This window comes from Octopus bimaculoides, chromosome 2 (genome assembly GCF_046866305.1).
Source record: "Octopus bimaculoides isolate indiv1 chromosome 2, ASM4686630v1, whole genome shotgun sequence".
In the NCBI taxonomy this organism is placed as follows: Eukaryota; Metazoa; Mollusca; class Cephalopoda; order Octopoda; family Octopodidae; genus Octopus; species Octopus bimaculoides.
Window position 1 is genome coordinate 50097963 of NC_142929.1, and position 25948 is coordinate 50123910.

The following is a 25948-nucleotide window of genomic DNA, read 5'->3' on the forward strand; positions in this document are numbered from 1 at the left end:
AGTGGTCTAGCATATCAAAAAAAAAAATCCGAAGATTAAAATTATATTACATACAAAAATAAGAGGAATGACCAGCAAAAGTGGACTCCTATATGCTAGAAATAGATGAAGAATCATCTAGCCACTAAAATATATGTTCTCAGTAAAACATTAGCGACACAACAGACTCATTTTTCATTTGTCTTGCCCTTTTACAGTCTGTTGTGTTGCTAAGTTTTTACTGAGAACATATTTTTTCGTGGTTAGATGATTCGGGATCTATTTCTAGCATATAGGAGTCTACTTTTGCTGGTCATTCCTCTTATTTTTGTATGTTATATATATATATATATATATATAGGAATGTATGTATATTAGTTTAGTGCAGGCAATCATACTTAGGGTAGTGAGCTAAAATTAAATTTTCGTCATGAGCAGAAATATTTTTAGCGTTAACTAATATTAATCTCAGCATCATAAGTGTGGTAACTGGCACTTAGCTGTATGTTCCCCACTTCTGTACCCCTCACTTGGCTACCACTCTTGCCATTCATCCACCTCTATAAGCATCCATCACTCTCTCACTGCTTCTACAACTCGCTCATTCCTTTCACTGTTTCTATCATCACACTCCTGTGCCTTCTCCCTCTGATTCTGGTTCTTCTGTATTGCTGACCCTTCTATTCACCTCCTCAACCACACTGTCATGAATAAATAAACAAATACTTTATAAAGGGGTGAGAGTACTTTAAAATTTGGTGCATGAGGCAACACCCACTATTTTGAGCACCACTATAAATTTACTCAAAGGGGAACGTTTTAACCCTTTAGCTTTCAGATTAATTTGTCAATGTAATGCTTATTTATTTCCGTTTTCAATTTATCCTGCATTATCTTGAGATTTCAACAATATGATTGTTTATTTTCAGAATAACATTGTAGGGTAAGTGTTAGAAGTCAGATCTGGCTGGTTTGAGCATAGAACAGGTAGACCATTAGGGCTAGATATAGCTGGTTTGAATGCTAAAGGATTGATGTGGTTGGCAAGTGAGCAAAGATGTGGGGTCTTGAGGATCTTGTAACTCTGTCAAATACATGGCACCCTCCATTTTATAGATTGTACTGGGAACCTTCTGTCATATGTGTATGTTTCCACCCTAATGCTTGGCAACCGGTACTGGTTTGTTTATATCCCGATAACTTAGTGGTATGGCAGTAGAGACCAAGAGAAGAAGTACCAGACTTAAAAGGTAAGTACTAGTGTTGATGCGTTCACAGAAAACCCTTCAAAGGGGTGCCTCAGTATGGATGTAGCCCAGTTTTTGAAGTCTGGTACTTATTCTCCTTATCTCTATTGCCAAACCACTAAGTTTCAGAGATATAAACAAACCAGCACTGGTTGTCAAACGGTGAAGAGTGACAAACACAGGCACAAAGACACACGCATGCACACAAACACACACACACACACACACACACTGTATAAACAGACTTAGAAGTATTGATTGGGTTTGTATTTTCCAGAAAATAAAGTAAATTTCGTTTATGAATTTGTGTTGCAGAACACAGGATAGCCATGAAAACGAGGACGGGCTGAACCCTGTCTCTCACAGCTGGTATCTGAGAGGTACAGAGTCCAGTTGTCTGTAGCTGCTTGCTGGTAATTTTTTTCCAACTACTAGGAGTATTTACCCAATGTTCTAGACTGTTTTCATACCTATCTTGTGTTTGAATTTTCTTTTCTTTTCTGTAATATATGTGTGTGTGTGTGTGTGTGTGTGTGTGTGTGTGTATGTATATATATACATATATATATATGTATATATATAAATATATATACATATATATACATACATATATACATATATATACATACATATATACATATATATATAAATACATACATATATATATACATACATATATACATATATATACATATATATATATATATATATATATATATATATATATATATATATATATATAGGCACAGGCATGGGTGTGTGGTAAGAAGCTTGCTTCCTAACCACATGATTCTGGGTTCAGTCCAACTGTGATGCACCTTGGGCAAGTGTTTTCTACTAAAGCCTTGGACTGACCAAAGCCTTGTGAGTGGATTTGGAAGACGAAACCTGAAAGAAGTCCATCGTGTGTGTATATATATATATATATATATCTATATGGGAGAATATACGAAAAAACAACAACAGACGAGGACAGGTGGTGTAAATAACAATAGGATGTATTAGTATGACGCTCAGGAATACGGAAAGTCTTTGACGTTTCGAGCTACGCTCTTCAACAGAAAGAATACGGAGACAAGGAGAAAAACACGGAGAAAAAAAATTGAATAGTGTCCAGTCAACGGTCAATCATAATATATATATATTTGTGAGTGTGTGTGTGTCACATGACAACTGATACTGGTGTGTTTATGTCTCCGTAACTTAGTGGTTTGGCAAAGGAGACTGGTAGGATAAGTACAAGGCTTACAAAGAATAAGTCATGGGGTCAATTTCTTCAACTAAAAGCCATTAAGTTAGTGCTCCAGCATGGCTGTAGTGAAATGACGGAATCAAGTAAAAGAATAATACACACACATTTAATGGGTTCCCCACACAGTTTACTTCAACAAAAATTCACACACATGGTAGTGAAGCTATAGTACAAGATACTTGCTGAAAGGTACCACACACTGGGATTGAATTCACAATCCCATGCTTGTACAATGAACTTCTTAGCCACACAGGCATGCCTTTCTCTTAACAGATCCTAATTCCAAACCTATCTTTCTGGTGGGTGTCATTATAGCTACTACAAATATGGGGCAGCTATGCAGAATAAATTAATCATCATTGTTGTTACTTCCTTGACGTTTTTTTTTTTTTAATTCAAATCCCATTTTATTCAAATTTGGGTTCACACTTGTTTACCTTAAAAGCCACTGACGTCATTACCATCTATTATCAACAGTTGCAGTTTATGTGGGTCTGTCTGTATGCATGTTAACTTCTGCCTAGTAGAGTTTAAAACTAAATATGCACATGTGCACGCACGCACGCACACACACAGAGGCTGATTCAGAGGCTTAAAAAGCCCTTTAGCATTTAAATGATATAAAAAAATACTAAAATACTAAATGAACTTCTGAATAACCTGTATCTCTCTCTCTCTCCCTGACTTTGTATACATGTATATCTATGGCTAAATGTATGTACATATATATATAACAACAGTGTGGAAAATAGACATAGGATAGTGATTATGTCTATATGAATATCTATCTATCTATCTATCTATCTATCGATTGATCTATCTATCTATCTATCTATCTATCTATCTATCTATCTATCTATCTATCTATCTAACTGTCCATCTGTCTGTCTATCGATCTAGCTATGTTTGTCTGTCTGGCTGTCTATCTATCTATCTATCTCATCATCATCATCCTCATTTAACATCTGTTGTCCATGCTAGCATAGTTTGGATGGTTTGACCAGGGCTAGTAAGCTGAGGTGCTGTACCAGACTCTAGTCTGGTTTGGCATGGTTTCTACGGTTGGATTCCCTTCCTAATGCCAACTACTCTGAGAGTGTAATAGGTGTATTTACGTGTTACTGGCATGGGTGCCAGTTGTGTGACACCGGTATCTGACATGACTATGATTTCACTTGGTTTGATAGGTCTTCTACTCATGCACGGCATATTGCCAAAGGTCTTGGTGATTTGTCATTGCCTTCGTAAGGTTCAATACTCAAAAGATGCTTTATATGCCACTGGCACAGGTGCTAATTATGTGACGCCAGCATCGGTCACATTGCTTCTGTGAGACCCAATGCTCGAAAGGTGCTCTTTACATGCCACTAACATGGGTGCTAGTTACATGACATTGGCATCAGCCACATTACCTCTGTGAGACTCAATGCTAAATAGATGCTTTTTACATGACACCAGCATTGGCCATCTCTCTCTCTCTCTCTCTCTCTCTCTCTATATATATATATATATATATATATATATATATATATATATATATATATATATATATATATATATATATATAATCATAAATATACAGGGATCAGCAGAAGCCTGCTTCTCCAACATACTGAGAATTCAGAAATAGCAGTCAAAGAACTACTGATTCCAAAATACAAATTTTTTCTCTAACGGATGGCGATATGGCCATCCATTAGAGAAAAAATTTGTATTTTGGAATCAGTAGTTCTTTGACTGCTATTTCTGAATTCTCAGTATGTTGGAGAAGCAGGCTTCTGCTGATCCCTGTATATTTAAGATTATAAATGGTTTTACCGATAAAGGTTTTTTTCATACTGAGCTACTCGGCAAAATTGTTAATTATTAATTTTATTACTAATTGACGATTCCCTGCCCTATATATCTATATATATATATGAGAAGACCTGTTGATTCAAGTGAAATCGAATTGTGGCCAATGACCCAGCAAGTAAAGTGAGATCACAGTCGTGGCTGATACCAGTGTCGCATAACGAGCCTATTTAAAAATATCCTTGAATCATCGGGCAATATGCTGCACTTTGTAAAAAACTATTGAGTCAAATAAAATCAAAATCAAAGTCAAAATGGAAATCGTAGTCATGGTCGATGTCAGTGGCGCCTCGCTGGCATCCATGCTGATGGCACATAATAATCACCATTCAAGCATGAGTTAATGCCAGTGCCACCTGACTGGCTCCCCATGCCGGCGGCACATAAAAAGCTCCATCCAAAAGTGGTCAATGCTAGTGCCCACTAACTGGCTCCTGTGCTGGTGGCACATAAAAGATACTATCTGAACATTGTCAATGGCAGTGCCACCTGAATGGCTCCCATGCTGGTGGCAAGTAAAAAGCACTCACTACACTCTCAGAGTGGTTGGCATTAGGTAGGGCATCTAGATGTAGAAACCTTACCAGATCAGATTGGAGCTTGGTGCAACCTCCTGGGTTGCTAGTCAAATTGCTGGGTAACCCGAAGTAACAGTAGAAAATATTCGCTCAAAATGCTAGAATGCAGTACATTTGAATCAAATATGGGAAGGGATGCTTGAGAAGCAAACTTGTTAATCATCCAGCTATTCCTACTAAGAAGTGTTATTTGTTAGATTATATTTAGAATTTGAGTTTTATTCCATAAAGTTTATTGTAGGTTTTGGGGAAATATTTCACAGATGAAAGCTATACTTCAGAAAAGAGATTTTCACTCAAGTTGTAGGCATGTATGTTTTGTGAAGTATGTCATTGTGGCTCTTTATTGTATCTGCTTCAACAATGAGCAACAATGCATGGCACGTATACATTATTTGTGGAAAGGTATTCGTTCTGTTAGTGAGTCGGTAGAAGAGTGGTAGTGCTCTTAACTTTAGCAAACCCTCACAAAATTTCAAATCCATTGGCATTGATGTTCAATTGGAACATCTGAATGTAACAGTTATATTTATGAAATTTACAGCTGTCATGTTTGGGGCTGAATATCTGTATTATGTTGGCTTCTTGAAATTTCTTACAATGCTTGCATGTAGTTGATAAGGACATTTTTCAATGTTGTATCCTTGTAATTTATCATATGATTACAAACTGAGCTTCTAAACCAGTTGATCACAGTGTGGATGAATAGCTAAGAAGTTTAACTAGTTTCTGGTTTGATCACAATTTCTGGGATCTTGGAGGATTGTCGTTTTCCTAGGGATCAGGTCAACCTATACTTCATGAATGAAACGAATGAAAACTGTATAGAGGTTCACATTGACTAGACTGAAATGGAATTGCAAAAAAGAAAAATAAATAAATAAAAGCAGGCACTACCTTGTTGCATAGTTTGTCATGGTGATTCTGCCTGCAGAAACAATGTTAAAGGGTTCATATTTCTTTGGAATGCTCAGTCAATTACGTGTTAATTTGGGAGAAGGTAAATCAGCTAATTGAATACCTGAATCCTCACCAGTGAACAGAGACCCACCACTAATATAATGATTTCATAATTTGGCACAAGACCAGTTATTTCAAGGGTGGGAGTTAAATCAATTACATCAGCCCTTGTGGTCAACCGGTACTTATTCTATTGACACTGAAAGGATGGAATGCAAAGTCAACCTTGGAGGAATTTGAACTCAGAACATAAAGACAGACGAAATACCACCAAGCATTTCACCTGACATGCTAATGATTCTGCCAGCTCACCACTTTATCCACCACTTATCTATTAAACAATAACAGTTTCTGATTGAGTTTAAAGTAGGTTAATTAGGTTTTTGACAACATATTTAATTACTCTACAGCCTGGACATCTTAAGTTCATATGAAATATTCTGCACAAGGAGTGAGGTTTGTTTCTGTTCAACCTGATACCTTTATCTTTAGTCAGTGACTTGCTTCAGTCATTGGACTGTGGCCATATAGGGGCACCACCTCGATGGGCTTAGTAAAAAAAAATCAAACCTAGTATTTATTTTTAAAGCTTGGCACTTACTCTATAAGATTTTCTTTCCTGAACAGCTAAGATGCAGGGATGTAAATGGACTAAAACTGGTTGGTGAATGGTGTTGGAGAACAAACATAAACACATATATGAGAAGCTTCTTTCAGTTTCTGTTTACCAAATTCACTGACAAGGTTTTGATCAGCCTGAGGGTATAGTAGAAGACACTTGTCCATGGTGCCAAGCAGTGGCACTGAACCCAAGACTTCATGATTGGGAGGCAAGCTTTTAAACTACACAATCATGCAGGCACCTCTACTGTGTATGTTTATTTCATTTATTCTGTTAAACCTGTTTCTATTTTCTTACATAATTCTGTCAGCGAAAATGACATAAACATCTGTTATTAAACATGTTTATTGTATTAATTTCTTTGTGTTATGCTACATTTTGTCATTATCACCATATTACACTTCTTTTTCCATGCTGGCACCCCTAGATGGGTCTGGACCAAATATCATTCGAACATTACATTTTTAGCATGCTTTCTGTGACTGGAGGTCCGTAGTCTTGCCAAGCATTTTGTAGAGGGAGATTCAATGGTTATTTTGAGTAGTTCATGCCAACACGCACATGCTCATTTATTAGCTCATTAAAATAGATGCTGTTTTTGATGGTACTAACTTAAAAACTTTCCAAATATCTGTTTTTATGGCTTCTATTTTTTTCATCAATGAATACAACAAATACAAAAATATTTCTACACCAGCAAAAGAGTATATGAGTGTGTGAGTGCGTGTGTGTGTGTGGGTGAATGGATGGATGGGTAGATAGATAAATATACACTTATGGAGTTTTAAGGATAAATATGTATAGGCATACACATATGGTAGAGCTATGTATGGAAACAAAATACACAAAGTAGATATATGTGTACGTTCTTTAAATGCATATCTATGTACAATAATCAATCTGATGTGTTCTATAATAATAATAATAATAATACTGATAATAATAATAATATGATGATGAAGAAGATGATGATGAGGTGGTATTATAAAATAGTTAACTAGCAAAGATCTCTTGCTGCAGACAATAAAGCAACTGAACAGAATATTGCTAAAAATATTATTTAATAACAAGTAAATTACTCTATGATAATAAGAAAGCCTAGGGGCAATAACAAGTCTTCTCATTAGAATTGAGAAACCTGTAATAATAAACACAAAGAGACAGAGAGGATATCAGAGAGTAAGGTTGCAGAAGGTCAGAGAAGAGAGAGAGAGAGAGAGAGAGAGAGAGAGAGAAAGAGAGAGAAAGAGTATGTGTGTGTGAGATAAACAGAGCATATATATGTGTGCATGTTCACATTTTATATATATATATATATATATATATATATATATATATATATATTATATTATATTATATTATATTACATTATATTATATCATGTTATATAACATCATTTTGCATGCATCCACTACATACATAGGTATGTATTATGAATGTATATGTATATGCACATAATTACACGCATATATATATATACACACATCAAAACAATATACATTTTTCTCCATAATGAAGTCAAAAGGATTTAGTTAGATGGTTTATTTGTACACAGACAAGAGAAAGTAATTATGGACCCATGATGCTATCTGCTCCTAAATATAATCTCATTCAATGGATTATTATTAAGTCACAAAAACGCCAAAGTTTTTGTTTTTTTTTCTTTAATAAAAGAGATGAAGACATTTCAGAAAGATGTTTGCTGATGTTGTTGATCTCAAGGAATGATAGAAGCAAACGGAGAGAAAGAACGAACAAATTCTACGTTAAACTTAGGTAATTATGATAAAACTTACAACATGAGATGACATACAGGTGAGACAATTTGGTGATGTAATTAACCATATAAACAAAATGATTAATGCAATAATTACTAAGAGAATACAAAATAAGTTGAAATGCTGAGACAAACAGCAAATTATAAATAGGCAAGAAGACTCGATTATTTAATTTATAAGCCTTCTCCAAATGTTTTGAGTCAATGTTAGAAATTAAATTTCTATTTAGTGTATCAAATGAATGAGGTAATTCATTTTTAATTGACATTTTTATTGCTTTATTTTTAATATTTTTATCTTTTACTTGTTTCAGTCACTGGATTGTGGCCTTGCTGGAGCACTACCTTGAAGAGTTTAGTCAGACAAATTGACCTCCAGTACTTATTTTTCTTTTAAACTTGGCACTAATTTTGCTGGCTTCTTCTTGTTGAACCACTAAATCATTGAGATATAAATAAGAAGGCATATGGCTGTGTGGTAAGAAGCTTGCTTCCCAATCACTTGGCTCCGGGTTCAGTCCCAGTGCATGGTACCTTGGGCAAGTGTCTTCCACTATAAGCTGAGGCTGACCAAAGCCTTGTGCATGGATTTGGTAGACAAAAACTGAAAGAAGCCCATCGTGTATTAATATACATATATATATATATTTATATATATATATATATAATGCAAAGAATATATATACATGAATACCCGCATATATGTACATACTTACATCTACATGTGTATATACATGCATATCAGGGTACAGGACGTTAGAAACCTTCAACATGATGCTCCAGCATGGCTGTAGCCAAATGACTGAAACAAGTTAAAGAGTAAAAACCAACAGTCATTGTGAAATGGTGGCAAGAGACAAACACAAAGGCACACACACACACACACACACACAATGAGTTTCTTTCAGGTTCCATCTACAAAACCCACCTACAGAGTTTTGATTGGCCTGAGGCTCTATTAGAAGACATTTGCCTAAGATGTCACACAGAAGGAACGAACCCATAGCCATGCAGTTGAGAAGTAAACTTTTCAACACACAGCCACACCTGCACATATACACATACTCAATACATATTGTCCTTACCTATGCAATTATTTCTCTAGTATTCATTCACTAATTAATGATCTAAAAATCAAGATGGGTTTTCCTTTTAGAGATTTAAAAAATTTTTCTTTTCCCAGTAATATTGATCCAGTTTTAAACTCTCAAGCTTGGATACACCAGTAATTTTTCTGCTGTTGTTTAGTCTACAGCTTTGCACTAAATGAGCAGACATATGCTAAAAGATGGGTTAGTTGCTATTAGAAATTCACACAGATCTCTGAGATAAAGAATTATCACAATCATACATTATAGGCACGGGTGTGATTGTATGGTTAAGAAGCTTGCCTTCCAACCATGTGATTTTGGGTCTAGTGAAACTGTGCTACCCAGAGCAAGCCCAATTGTCTGGTACCCAGAGCAAGTCCAATTGTGTGGTACCCTGGACAGCTGTGTGGTATCCAAAGCCATGTTAGTGGATTTGGTTTATGGAAACAGAAAGAAGCCCTTCATATGTGTGTATGTGTTACTGTCTCTTTGCCTTGGCTTTGCATGACAGCTGTAAGCAAGAGCTGCTATCATACAAGTAATGCCTTTCTTTGAATACTTCTGTGTAAACATGTCAGGTCATGAGGAAATATTACTTTCCATGGAAACAGGTAAGTGCTGGTGACAGAAAGGACATCAAACTGTAGAAAATCTGCCTCAACAAACTCTGTCCAGCTCATGTGAGCATGGAAATGCGAACCTTAAAATGATGATGATAGTGGTCAGAATTCACATGTGACACATATATTTTTGACTGTTGTCCTCAAAATGAAGACACTAGTCAGAATACATCAGTATACTAGGGCCTCCATTAGTCATGTCTGACCTTGCATTTACACATATATGCACAAATATGGGCAAGATTACTTGAAGGAAGCCTGGCAGTTGCTCATGCATGCACACTTCTTCATCTTTATGCTACTAGTCCTTATCTAAGGGAAATTCTACACACTTAGGCAGATACAATTTGTCACTAGTGTCAGAATGCCAAAAGCTAGAGCAGGTGCCACAAGACATCTTGTTTTGATTCTCTAATAGTTCCAATCAATCCACTAAACTGTATTGTTACATTTTTATTCACTCTAAAAGAATAATAAAAGAAGTAGATCTTGGTGGAATTGAACTCTGAGCACAGAAAGTTGGAACAAATATTGGGAAGAATTCTATCCAATGCTGCAGTGTCTCTGCCATTCTGCCATCTTCTATTTCAGTGTATAACTGAAACTACATTTTTCAGGAAGATCAGTCATATGAATTTGAACCATCAGTGTTTTGGATTGTGCATTCCTTTCTACCATAGAAATGGAAGTCAAAAATTATTCAAACAAATGAGGAAACCCAAAAATAGGCACAGGCATAGCTGTGTGGTAAGAATCTTGCTTCACAACCACATGGTTCTGTGTTTGGTCTCACTACAAGACACCTTGAGCATGTGTCTTCCACTATAGCCTTGGGCCAACCAAAGCATTGCGAGTGGATATGGCAGATAGAAACTGAAAGAAGCCTGTCATATATGTATGTATATATATATATATATATATATATATATATATATATATATATATATATATATATATATATATATATATACTCTTTACTCTTTTACTTGTTTCAGTCATTTGACTGCAGCCATGCTGGGGTACTGCCTTTAGTCAAGCAAATCCACCCCAGGACTTATTCTTTGGAAGCCTAGTACTTATTCTATTGGTCTCTTTTTGCTGAACTGCCAAGTTATGGGGACGTAAACACACCAGCCTCGGTTGTCAAGCAAAGTTGGGGGGACAAACACAGACACACAAACATATAGACACATACATATATACGACAGGCTTCTTTCAGTTTCCGTCTACCAAATCCACTCACAAGGCTTTGGTCGGCCCAAGGCTATAGTAGAAGACACTTGCCCAAGGTGCCACGCAGTGGGACTGAACCCAGAACCATGTGGTTGGTAAGCAAGCTACTTACTACACAGCCACTCCTGTGCCTATAGATATATATATATATGTATATTTGTTCGACTAAAACTCTTTAAGGCAGGCCCCAACATGGCCACAGTCAAATGATTGAAACAAGTAAAAGAGATTCAAAGAATATGCTATTATATAAATCAAGAATATGTTTTTGCTGAGAGAGCTCTGCCATTCATATTTGTGAATTGCTGTGTTGCTTATAAAGTTTTGCATTCTACTACTTCACCTGTTTTCTCATTTTTTTTTTTTTTAAGATGATAGGGTGTGATTTTGAGGGATGTTAAGCAGCTATATCTAACAAGTAGAGAGATCAGACAGAGGTTCCCTCACTAGATGGTAGGAATGCGTAAGTTGTAATTACAGTTGTCACAGTAACAGCATTTCATGTTACAGATATCATAATCTTGTTGCAACATCATTTTAAAACATGAAGATAGCAAAAATGGCTTTAACCAGGTTTCAGAAAGAAATGCTGAAACTTGCTAATTGATACCTTTCATAATGTTGTCAACAGAAATAATTAGATAATTTTCTGAATTTCAAAGAGATGCTGGGTGGCATGGAAAAAAAAAAAGAAAACAAACAAAAAAAAACCATGGTGATTAGTTCTTGTTCAACATTTATAATTCCTAGCTCTTGTATTTGAATTAAGGATAGCATTAAGTTTCTTTCATCATAGGCTGAGTACAGCAAAAACTAAGATGTCTTGTAATTTCTAAAGATGACAGATGAAACATCATCATTGATTTCCCTGAAACTCTAGAAAGATCTTGCTTAATCATGGACACACCCTAGCTTCAATTTTTCAACACAACAACATATTAAATCTTGATGCTTGATTTCTTTGTGCTCAGACGACTCCATCACTGATGCGTGTGTTGGGTATTTCATAGTCTGGGAAAATAATATCCTTATTTAACCCATCAACATTCAGATCACTCAGTCAAATATAATGCTTATTTATTAGCATTGCTGTGAATCAGTCACACATGATCTGTTCTCTTCAAGATTTCGATGATGTGATTCTTTTAATCTTTTCCTTGTTTCAGTCATTAGACAATGGCCATGCTGGGGTACTGCCTTGAAGAGTTTTTAGTTGAATGAAGCGATTCCAGGACTTGCATATTTCTAAAGCCTGGTACTTATTTTATCGATCTCTTCTGCTAAACTGCTATGTTACAGTTACGTATATATATATGTGTGTGTGTGTGTATGTATATACATATGTATATATATATATATATATATATATATATATATATATATATATATATATATATATATATATATATATATTATAAGGTTTTTAACTTTTAAATTTTCATATTCAAAAGAGACAGAGACTTCAAATTCGATATATCCTCTGGAAAATTATAATATATATATATATATATATATATACATATACATATATATATATATATATATATATATATATATATACATATATAAAGATATATATATATGGACATATATATGTATATGTACATATATGTATATATATAGGTGTATATATATATGTGTGTGTGTATAGGCATATATATATATATTGCGTGTGCGTGGTTGTGTGTGAGAGGGCAAGCGTATGTATATGTATACACACACACACACACACACACACACTGAAAGAAAGAAAGAAATATTCAACTGCAATTCTCTATACATTTTAACATAGTGTCCATGTTTCCATATAGGAATACCTCAGGAAAAAAAATTATATAATGTTCGATAGGATAAGAACAGATTGGACTGAGAATAAATACATTTCTCTGAATTAGATTTGGAGGTATAATTTTGTTTCTATAAGATTATGAATAAACAACAGCCTGCATGTCAAGGATAACTAACTAGTGGATGGCATTTGAATCACTGTTGACAGAAGATATGAATAACAGCAGAACTTAGAGTGTAATTCAATTTTACTGATCTGTATTTTTGGTGGTGCAAGTAGACTTACGAAACCTTAATTTTTTTTTTTTTTTTAACTTTTTAAAAATAGCACTATCAAAATGAAAATATGGAGTAGAATGAAGGCAAAGCCTGCCTGATAATCCAAAAATATCTTAGTTCTAAATTTTCAATCATTTTTACTGACATGCAATGTTTTATTGCTCTGAAATTGTTAATGTTCAATATATATGTAAGAATATCAACATCACTGATATAAGGCTATGTTTAGAAATTCTGTGATTTTGTGAATATTCTGGATATTATTTTGACAATTTCCATTGCTGTTTATATGTTCATGTGTATATACATAAGTATGTGTGTGCCTATATGTATGTGTATATACATATATATATATCCACCCATGCCAGCATGGAAGGTGGATGTTAAAATATATATATATGAATTTTCATTTTCATCGTTTTCACATTCACACTCCATATATATATATATATATATATATATATATATATATATACATATATATGGGAGAATATACAAAAAATAACAACAGACGAGGACAGGTGGTGTAAATAACAGAAGTATATATTAGTATGACGCTCGGGAATACGGAAAGTCTTTGACGTTTCGAGCTACGCTCTTCAACAGAAAGAATACGGAGACAAGGAGAAAAACACGGAGAAAAAAAATTGAATAGTGTTCAGTCAACGGTCAATCATAATAATGGCCTATCATAACAATGACTGACCGGAAGTTAGAAATTCTTATTTCAGGAGAGCTAAGAAAGGGGGAGATAACAAACGGTGATCGGGAACGAGGGGCTGTGTGTGGGAGGTAGACTGCTGGTGATCTTGACGTATGTAGTGTGAAAATGGGGGAAGGGAGAAAGGAAGAAAGTAGTTGGTCAGTTGTAGTGTGTGCGTGGTGTGATGCGAGGGTATTGGTGTGGTGTGCGTGGTGTGATGCAAGGGTATTGGTGTGGTGTGATGTGAGGGTGTTGGGAGGTGGGGAAGACATGGGTGGAGTGTGGGGTAGAGGTAGGGGTATGTGGGTAGGGTGGGGTATGTGGGTAGGGGTGGGTGGTGGGTGTAAGGAATTGGATGGGGTGGAGTGGGAAGGTAGAGTAGGAGTGAGTTGGGGTGTGGTGGGATGAGCTTATGAGGGGGTGTTGACGAGGAGGGAGAAGGGGAAGGTGGATGTAAGAGAGGGGGTAGATGGGTATGGGAGGGGAGAGGAAGAGAGGAGAGAGGGTGGGTATAAGAGAGGGAAGGGGGATTGAGAGAGGGGGAAGGTGGGTATGGGGGGAGAAAGAGGGGAAGGTGGGTATGGGGGGAGAAAGAGAGGAAGAGAAAGAGAGGAAGAGAAAGAGAGGAAGAGAAAGAGAGGAAGAGAAAGAGAGTGAGAGAGAGGGAAGAGGGGTATGGGGGGAAGAAGAAAGGAAGAGAAAGAGAGTGAGAGAGAGGGGAAGAGAGTGAGAGAGTAAGGGTGAGAGAGTAAGAGAGTAAGAGTGTAGAGAGTAGGAGAGTAAGAGTGTAGAGAGTAAGAGTGAGAGAGGGGGGAGTACGGGAGAGGGGGGAGGGGGGAGTACGAGAGAAGAGAGTGAGAGAGAGTAAGAGAGAGGAGAGAAAGAGTAGGGGTGAAGAGAAGTGGGAGTGGAGAGAAGTATGAAGAGAGGTACAAAGAAGTAGGAGTCGGAGCAGGAGGTGGGGGAGGGGAGAGATGGGTGGTAGGAGGGAGGGTGGGGGAGAGAGACAGGAGGAGGGGGTTAGATGAAGAGTGGAGGGGAGTTGAGCCCATGTGGCGCAAAGGAGCGAAGATAGAAGATTAACCCCTGTTCACGGCGCAAACGGGAGTCCGGATGGCCCCTGTGCATGGACAATCCAAACACAGACAGGTGTTGCCGCAAGGAGTGGCCGGCAGAACGGAAGTGGCGTGACACCGGGGTGTCATTGCCGACGTTGATATCTCGGAGGTGTTCCGCGAATCGGTCGGCCAGGCGCCGCCCCGTTTGTCCGATGTACAGGGATTGGCAGAGAGAGCAGGAGAGGCAATATATGATGTTGGTAGACGTGCAGGTGAAGGAGTCGGTGATGCGATAGGGTCGGTGATGGGTGCTGGTGAGGAGGGTGGTGTTGGAGAGGTAAGGGCAAGTGCGGCAGCGTGGACGGGAGCAGGGGAAAGAGCCAGGTTGGGAGGTTGGGTTGGGGAAGAAGCTGTGGACCAAGAGGTCCCGTAGGTTGTGGGCTCGTTTGAAGGAGGGGAGGGGTCGATTAGGGAAGATGTGGGAGGTGGAGGGGTCGGACTGGAGGCGCCGAAAAGCTCGGAGAATGGAGCGTTGGAGGGGTAGGGTGGTGGGATGGTAGGTGAGGGGAAAAGGGAGGCGGGAAACGGCAGGGCGGGTTCGGGGGGAGAGAGCAGATGCACGGTCCACAGAACGTGCTCTGGCAAGGGCGGTGTGGATGGTGGTGGGTGGATATCCACGCAGGCTAAAGTGGTGAGCCATGAGTTGAGACTGAGTCTCAAAGTCATGGCTGTCGCTACAAAGTCTGCGTAGACGGAGGAATTGGGAATAGGGGATGGAAAGTTTTGTGTGTCTAGGGTGGGAGGAGGAGAAGTTGAGATAGGAGTGTGAGTCTGTGTGTTTGTAGTGGATGGAGGTGCTAAGGGCGGAGTGGAGGATGCTGACCGAAATGTCGAGAAAGGGGACAGAGGTGTCAGAGACAGTACAGGAGAAGTGGAGGGCAAGATTGGATGGAAAGATTGAACGAAAGAGAGGAACGAGTCAAGATGTTCGCGGGAGAGAGAGGTGGCACCGATACAGTCGTCGATATACCGACCGTATAGTTCGGGAGTGGGACCAGTGAAACTGGAGAATATTTGGGCCTCAACATAACCAACGAAGAGGTTCGCGTAGTTGGGGCCCATTCTCGTCCCCATGGCCACTCCCGAGGTTTGCTGGTAGATATCTCCCGCGAACGAGAAGCAGTTGAGAGATAGGACAAGTTCGGCCAGACGAATGAGTGTGGAGGTGTCGGGTTGTGGGTTGGGGCGTTGGTCTAGAAAAAACTTCAGGGCACACAGCCCCTCGTCGTGGGGGATCACTGTATAGAGGCTCTGGATGTCTAGAGTGAAGAGAAGCTTAGAAGGGCCGGGAGGGAAAGAGAAAGAGTTGAATAGACGAAGCGCGTGGTTAGTGTCATGAATGTGGGAAGGGAGAGAAGCCACTAGGGGGGCGAGGACCCGGTCTAGGTATTTTGAGATAAGCTCGGTGGGGCAGTTGCAGGCGGAGACGATGGGGCGGCCAGGGTTGTTCGGTTTATGGATCTTGGGGAGGAAGTAAATGGTGGGGGTGCGTGGGGTGCGAACAATAAGGTTGGAGGCGGTGGCGGGGAGATGGGAGGAGAGGATGAGGTCATGGATAGTGGAGGACACAGTCTGTTGGTAGCTGGGCGTGGGGTCGGAGGGCAGAGGGCGGTAGAATGAGGTATCTCGAAGTTGACGGAGAGCTTCGGCCTCGTAGAGGTCCACGCGCCATACTACCACGGCTCCACCCTTATCAGCCGGTTTTATAGGCGCAGGAGTGGCTATGTGGTAAGTAGCTTGCTTACCAACCACATGGTTCCGGGTTGATTCCCACTGTGTGGCACCTTGGGCAAGTGTCTTCTACTATAGCCTTGGGCCGACCAAAGCCTTGTGAGTAGATTTGGTAGACGGAAACTGAAAGAAGCCTGTCGTATATATGTATATATATATATGTGTGTGTGTGTTTTTATGTCTGTGTTTGTCCCCCTAGCATTGCTTGACAACAGATGCTGGTGTGTTTACGTCCCCGTAACTTAGCGGTTCGACAAAAAGAGACCGATAGAATAAGTACTAGGCTTACAAAGAATAAGTCCTGGGGTCGAATTTCTCGACTACAAAGGTGGTGCTCCAGCATGGCTGCAGTCAAATGACTGAAACAAGTAAAAGAGTAAAAGAATATATATACACACACATTTGCATGTGTGTGTGCATGAATATGTATATGTATATTTTTTACTTGTTTCAGTCATTAGACGTGACCATGCTGGGGCACCATATTCATGGCTGCAGTAAAATGACTGAAACAAATAAAAAAAATTTTTTTTTAAATATCATTGTCATCATCATTGTTTAACGTCCACCTTCCATGCTAACATAGGTGGGACAGTTTCACAAGAGCCTGCCAGGCAGAAACCTGCACCTAACTTCTGTGACTATTTTAGAAAGATTTTGACAGCTGGAAGCCCTTCCTAACACCAACCACTCATATATATATATATATGTATATATATATATATATATGTATATATATATATATATGTATATATATATATATGTATATATATATATATATATATATATATATATATATACATACATACATATACATACATATACATATATATATGTAAATTTAAAAGTATGAGAATGAGTGCTTAACAGTGCATTGGTGGATAAAATTTCTTTATCTGTGTATAAAAACTACCATTGGTTTCATGTGAAGAAAATATCTTAATATCTTAACAGGTTTTCAAGCTGATCCCATAGAGAAATGATGTTCATGTGTGTGTATATATATATATATATATATATATATATATATATATATATATATATATATATATATATAGAGAGAGAGAGAGAGAGAGAGAGAGAGAGAGAGAGAGTTGGCCAAAAGTCACACAACAGTAAATCAAAATTCCATAATATTCAATTTTATTTATTCATTCCAATTATGAATGTTTAATAATTGAATACTGTGAGTTAAAAACCACCGTTTATTTCAATGCTTTTATTAAATCAATTCAGTTGTTAAACATAAATAAATCTTGGAATTTGATTTACTCTCAGATGACTTTTGCCCAATACACACACACACACACATATATATAGTCATCTTATTCTCTGTACAAGAGTTGATGTTTTCAATTACCATGTATCATTCTGGAGATTAGTCTGTTGGTTTCTATACCAGTACCATTCTATATATAGGCATATACAAACATATACATTTATCTATATATATGTGTATATATATACTTTATATAAATGTAACATCTATTAATCTCTTATATAACTAACAAGATTATGAAATGGTTGTAAGCATACGGAATAAACATCTACCCCTTCACATCATTTCTCTTATCTATTCCTACATATATTATGGACCATGTTCTCCTTCTTGTGTATGGTTGTTGTATGCCACAACATATTTTAAACATCATGATCTTTGCAAGATAACTGGTTTCTCTTCGTTTAGTTTCTGTTTATCTAACAGTAAAATCAGAGAAAGTTCCAAATAAAAGCTGGCAACCAGTCTACCAAGAAGCTGAGTGATAGCTTAAGTTTGTGGCTACAATAGGAAACACATACTGATCCAAAGACACACAATAAGAGCAACTAGCTGGATTTTGCACAATAAATTTCATATCCAATGGCAAATTCTGCTTCTGTTTATGAAAGCCATTTTCTAATTGAATGCCTACATGCTGGATATTGCTGAAGCAGTTATACAAGGCTTAGATATCTTTTGGCATTCACAGGAGATCAGGAAGATGGGAATCAAAGCAAGCTGAGGTGAAAGCCGCAAGAGATTTTGCAACACAAATTAGAGATCTTTGTATGTACGTATGTATGTGTGTGTGTGTGTGTGTGTGTGTGTGTGTGTGTGTGTGTGTGCGCGTGTGTGTGTGTGTGTGTGTGTGTGTATACATGTGCCCATATATAGAATGATACAGGTTTGGAAACCAACAGACTAATATATATGTATATATATTTATACATACACACACACACACACAAAACAGATTCATATACGCACACACTGTTATCTGCACATGCACATATACGCACACATACTCATATATATGTGTGTGTGTATACATCAGTCTATCACCTACACCTGAGCTCTAGGAATCTAGCTCTGTCAGCAAAGTTTGTAGTTAATTATGGCTACTATGATTAGTTCAATGTCGTTTTTGACTCATAGGTGTGTTAGCAGCTTGCCAGTATTGTTGATGTCACCTTTTAAATAAATGCTGCTGTTGATCATTTTGAGATGTGTAAGAAGTGCTTTCGAAAGATGGTATCTCTTTGTCTGACGATCTTATTGATTAGAATTCATACAAGTGACAACTGCAGAGCTACATAGCTTGTACATACTCATTGGCTTCTTTCACCCATTTTAGCCTGCCAGTTGAAGTAGTTTACTAGGGTTTAACTGCTGTGCTGGTGTATGCAAACAGCTATTTGGAGCCACAAGTGAATGTTGGGTGTCAGGTGAAGTACAAAGTGGAGAAACCATCTTGCAGACTACAATGTGTTCTCCTGTCAAAAGTGCTACCTCACCTTGTCATATCATACACCTCAACAGAGAGCCAACAGGTATGTAACTCTAGGTCAATAAGGGGTTATCTCTCCATGCATGTGAAGACTGGATCTGGTGGACTCTGTGGAAAGAAATCTTTGTGACTCAGTAGAGAGGAAGAAAGCTGCATAAATGCATTGTGGATTACAAAAAGCAGGATGAGGCAAGCAAGACAGCTTGGTCACCCACTGCATGCATCTTCATCACTAGTTGTCTTGACCTAGTCTTGCTACTGGACTGAAGATACCTGCAGATCAAAGAGTGAGACTGACAATGTGTAACCCTTCATCACTTTAAACAAGTGGTTCTCAACCAGGGTTCATATGGTCCTTAAGGGTCCATGTAAGATTTTGTTGTTGAAATTTATGTGCAATTCTAGAATACACAAAAATATTTTAACAATTATTTTTATACAATTCCTAATAATATTTAAATTACAAAAATGTAAGAGGAATTTTTGAAACATCAAATGGCAAGGAGGGTCTATCTGAGTAAAATAGGAATTAAAGGGTCCATAAGTATAAAACAGTTGCAAAATACTGCTTTAAATAAAGACACTGTGCAAATTATTGCTCATTTCTAGGATGGACAGATGACCATTGTCATTTGACAGATGAACATGAGTGGTGGTATATCTGAAGTTCACCTTACTGAGAAGTTTGATGTATTGCACCTCAGCTCCTTGCAAGTCCAGAAACCTTCAGCACTGCCTCCACCTCTATGCTATTGAAAACGTTTTCATAACCAATGTAGGCAATGTAAAAAATGCAGTTGATACTCTTTTTATTTCATCCGCTGTGTGGGAGTGAATGCGTGATGTATTATGCAGTGGTTCTTCAGAAAAACCTAGCTCCCTCGGGTGTTGGTAGTTGAGATGATCTGATAGTCTGGTAACTATGAAGTTTGTAATCAACTAATAGGGATGAAACGGGCATATGTGGTAATAGTTTCTCAAATCATCCATATCACTCTCATTTGTGAGTAGTGTTTATAGGCACACCATACAAACACACACGTTTGTGTGTGTGTGTTTATATATATATATATATATATATATATATATATATATATATATATATATATATATATACATATATATATATACACACACACTAAACACTCCATTGTATTCCTTGTGTGAAACCAGTTGGTAAGATCAGCTGTGATGGATATATAATACTGTACATTTTGAATTATATATATATATATATATATATATATATATATATATACAGGGGTTGAACAAAATAATGAAAACACCTAGCATCATAATTTTGAAATATCTATAAAACCGTTAAAAGCTTGTTTATTTTATGTTTTTTTATTTATTATTAGTGTTGCTTAATATGTTTTGCTAAAATTGCTGTTTCTTTTCAGATATCATCAGAAAAAGGTAATTAAAATTCCTTAAAATGTCAGATCTATTGGATTTTCAAAGAGGTCAAATTGTTGGTGCTCATATGGCAGGTACTAGCATAATGGAAACAGCCGAAATGTTTGGTATATCAAGAATTACTGTCTTAAAAGTAACAACAGCCTTTGAGAAAGAGGGAAAAATCTCCTGAAGAAAACGAAGACTTTCAGGTAGGGACTGTTGGACTCTTACGCAAATTGTTAGAAAGGATTACAAAAGTACAGCTCCCAAAATTACTGCAGAGCTTAATGACCACCTCGAGAATCCAGTTTCCACAAAAACTGTTCACCAGGAGTTGCACAAAGCCAGCTTTCATGGGAGGCTGCAATCAGAAAACAACTACTTTAAAAAACAAATGTTGCAAAGCATTTAGAGTGGAGTAAAAAAAACCCTACAGAATTGGTCCCTAGAGCAGTGGAAGAATGTTACTTTCTCAGACGAGTCATCCTTTACCTTATTTTCGACCACCAGCCAAGTATTTGTGTGGAGACAGACAAAAGAAGCATTTGACCCAGAGTGCTTTCTTCCAACTGTTAAACATGGAGGAGGATCTGTGATAATCTGGTGGGGCGCTATATCTTGGAAATCTGCTGGCCCAATGATTTCCCTTCATGGCAGAACTAACAGTTAAGACTAAGCATTTTATCTGACCAAATTCATTCTATGGTTGCAGAACTGTTTCTGGAGGGAAACACAATCTTTCAGGATGATAATGCACCACTTCACACAGCTAAAATTGTTACTGAATGGTACGAAGAACATTGAACATCTTATCTGGCCACCACAGTCACCAGATCTCAATATTATTGAACATTTATGGTGCATTTTAGAAAAACAATTAAGGAATTGATATCCTCCACCATCATCACTACAAGGACTGGAGACTGTTTTAGCTGAAGACTGGACAAAAATTCCATTGGAAACAATTCAAACTTTGTATGAGCCCATATCTCGTAGAATTCAAGCTGTAATTACTACCAAAGGCACTCCTATCCCATATTAAAATAAATTTGTTTGAAATTTTAAGGTGTTTCCATTATTTTGTCCATCCCCTGTATATATATACACACACACACACACATATATATATATATATATATATATATATATATATATATATATATAAAGTCATAAATGACAGAGAAATAGTTCGATGAAATTTTATCTAACCATAAAAAAATTCTAATGTCAAGACAAATTGTTTCATAACTTATGTTGTACAATATATTTTATATGTTCATTAATGATCCATAAAAATAACTTTTTTATGAGTACTACCGGGTTACTTGAATACATATATTGTGACTTAAATTTATATACATATGTACATATATATATATACATATACAGACAGAGAGAGACAGAAAGAGAGGAAGAAAAATATGTACATATATATATATATATATACATTCATACATATAAGGAAAAATACTTGTTTTTGTGAAATCAGCAATTGGAAATATAAGGTGGACATTTATCAATATTTTGATGCCAGGATAATAAAGTCTAGCCAGAGGGTAGCAAACCTTGTAATGAAACCTTCATACAGGAATTGACAAAAACATAGCATAACAAATACAAAGAATAGAAAAGCGGGGAGGTAGGAGAAAAGATAGGAGAAAGAGGAAGGAACAGAGAATACATAAGGTTTGCAAAATTAAATAGGTATGTATGGAATGAAAGACAGAGAAAGGAAGAGGAAGCGAGACAGAAAGATGAGGAGACTGGTAATTAGTGAAGTATATGCATTTTGTTATAACTAGTTCTTATATTGTTTATTGTTGAATTAATCTAAAAGAAACACATGATTTACTGTCACACAAATGCATACACGTGCGTGTGAATGCACACACACACATTTAACTCAATATTTCTTTCCTGCTAGAGTTATCAATGAAATTAATGACTTCACTTTTGGTAATCTAATAATAATTTACACATGCTTGCATGTATGTGTGGGGTTTCTTCTGAGGTGAGGCTTAGACAGAGTCTGAGTTTAGAAGATAATCACCTGATTCATTTCCACATGTCCATCACTCAATATCTCTCACTACCCATTCTTATATTTTGAGTTCAAATTCCGCTAAGGTTGATTTTACCTTTCATCCTTCCAGGGTCAATAAATGTGCCAGTTGAGCACTGGGGGTGGGGGCTGATGTAATCGACTTAACCCTCCATCAAAATTGCTGGCCTTATGCCAAAATGCTAAACCAATATCTCTCACTACCATGCAATACCATACTTCTTCAAGAACCTTCGTATAGATAGGAAAGGCTTCATCACCAACAGAGGTCACCACTACCTAGATAGACATCCAACCATTTTTCTTACATTAGCTTCTATACTTACAAGTTAGTTACCACCTGCAGCCAGGATCAGTGCACTCAGGTGTGGGAAACATAGGCAACCTAATTAGAGCTGCAGGTAGTTGTTGTGACAGTATAATAGTAGCTGAAATAACATAGGGAGGTGTAAGAAGATTAGAGAATTAGTAATCTGCAATGAGTCCTGTACTGGGGGTCAAAACCATGCAACTCCTGCTTCCCAGGAAAATATGATAGTGTTTACATCAGCCTGAGAGTGCAATTTTCAGGCATTTGAAGCTTAATTCCAAGAAAGAAACTATTTGATATTTCTAGAGAGCCATCAATAATGAATCAAGGTGATAGTTTGCTAGAAGTATATACCTTCTGTTATCCAGGTGATCAAATTACTGCCGGAGATATTTGTAATGAAAATATGGAAGTGAAGTTAAGCGGAGGAGGAGAAAGACTTCACGAATCTGTTGGTTATTTCTCTCTCTCTCTCTCTCTCTCTCTCTCTCTCTCTCTCTCTCTCTCTCTCTCTCTCTCCTTCCCTCCCCGAGCACAAACAACAGACTATAAAATACCTGTAAACAGTGTGATGATGGCTAGCAGTAAAAAATGGGTATTTAACAAAGATTTACAGAGAAAAGAGAGAAATAAATTTAGCATTATCTGTTGGATGTATGACATCAACTTAAGTTGAACACACTCACACACACACAACACACAAACACGTACACAAATACATAGACATTATATACATATATACATATAGAAATTTTGGTGAATGATTTTAGATGAGTTTCACTTTTGTATTAAACATTAAGGATTTTTCCTTTCATTTACATCAAACAACATCATTTAATTACATCTTACAGTTCATTGCTGAATGACTAAAGAGTTTCCAAAGAGGGCTTATTATTAAACAGCTTATAAAGCCAATACAAGCCAATATAATGCTCAGATATTAGAGATGAAAATGATGATAAACGTGTTATGTCAGGTTATCTGTTGAATATACCGGGTTCTACTTTCAGCATTGAATGATTCTGATTCATGTTGCTTCATCTCTTGCCATCATCAAAATGTAATCAGATTAGTGTGTATTCTTCATATCTACTTAGTAGAAAGGCATTTAGAAAATAAATATTCTTAACTAAATTGTGATAGAATGAATATTTAGTTTGCCAGAAAAACCAACCAATGAGTATCCATGGATTTTAATGTCCTCTTCATTCCTCAGCCAGCAGCAGGTGATAAGCGAGAGTTGGAAAATAAAATACACTTTTGAATAGATATAAATGACAAGCTTTCTTGAAAGAAGTTCTGTACCTCACCCACAAACCAACTCTTGAACTGTACCAGGTGAAATAGTATGAAGGAAAATTTATGTCATCTTAATAGTTATGTACATGAGAAGTAACTGTTATTATTGAATGTATCCATTTATAACCTGAGACTAAGATAAATGAGATAACAGACTTTTACATATATATGCTTTAAACTTCTTAAAAGGAAGAAAATTTTATACAGAAAAGAAAAACTGTCGCTATCTAGCATTGTGATAATATGTGACATCTGAAATAAATCATAACAGAAGTTATGTGAGAGCATTAGTGACTTTCATGCATCAATACTTTACTCCTGACTACCATTTTTGAGAAAATCTTATTTACAGTCAGTCATAACACTGATTTATAAAAAAATTAAATCTTAAACAAATATTCAAGAATCCAATTTATTTTTCTGTAATATATTACTATCAACATCATCTTCATCCTTTAATGTCCATTTTCCATGCTGGCATGAGTTGAATGGTTTTGATAAGAGCTGACAAGCAAGAAAGTTGCACCAAATCCCAGTCTGATTTGACTTCATTTCTATGGCTGGATGCCTTTCCTAACACCAACCACTTTACAGTGAGTGCTTGGTGTTTTTTAACATGCATTTTGCCAAATAACCTGAGAAATATATAAGGAGCAGACATAGATGCTTTTCAAGCAGTAACTTCACCATCTGCTGGCCAAGATCCCACATACAACTACATCAGGGCAAGAAACTCAAAAGAAGACAATAGTACCAAACTCTTTCCTACATCAAAAGGCAATAATGAGAGAATGGCCACTGAAAAGGTGATGATACTGGCTGTGTCTCAGCATGGCCACGGCCTTTGGGTTGAGATGCATAAGACTAAACAATGAAATAAAATAACACGCACATATATATATGTGTGTAGGCACAGGCAAGGCTGTGTGGTAAGAAGCTTGCTTCCCAACTGCATGGTTCCAGGTTCAGTCCCATTGTGTGGCGCCTTGAGCAAGTGTCTTCTACTTTAGCCTTGGGTTGACCAAAGCCTTGTGAGTGGATTTGGCAGACAGAAACTGAAAGACACCTGTTGCCTATCTATCTATCTATCTATCTATCTATATATATATATATATGTGTGTGTGTGTGTGTGTGTGTGTGTGTGTGTGTGTGTGTGTGTTTATCTACCCACCATCGCCTGACAACTGCTGCTGGTGTGGTTACATCCCTGCAACTTAGCAGTTTGGCAAAAGGGGCTGATAAAATAAGTACAAGGCTTACAAAGAATAACTCCTCA

The 25948-nt window shown here is 37.1% G+C and overlaps 1 protein-coding gene across 2 annotated transcripts in view; it reads right to left on the reverse strand.

Moving 5' to 3' along the window:
• The window catches only part of LOC106873657 (katanin-interacting protein), a 509583-nt gene that overhangs the window by 154096 nt on the left and 329539 nt on the right, over window positions 1-25948 (reverse strand). The window lies entirely within an intron of this gene.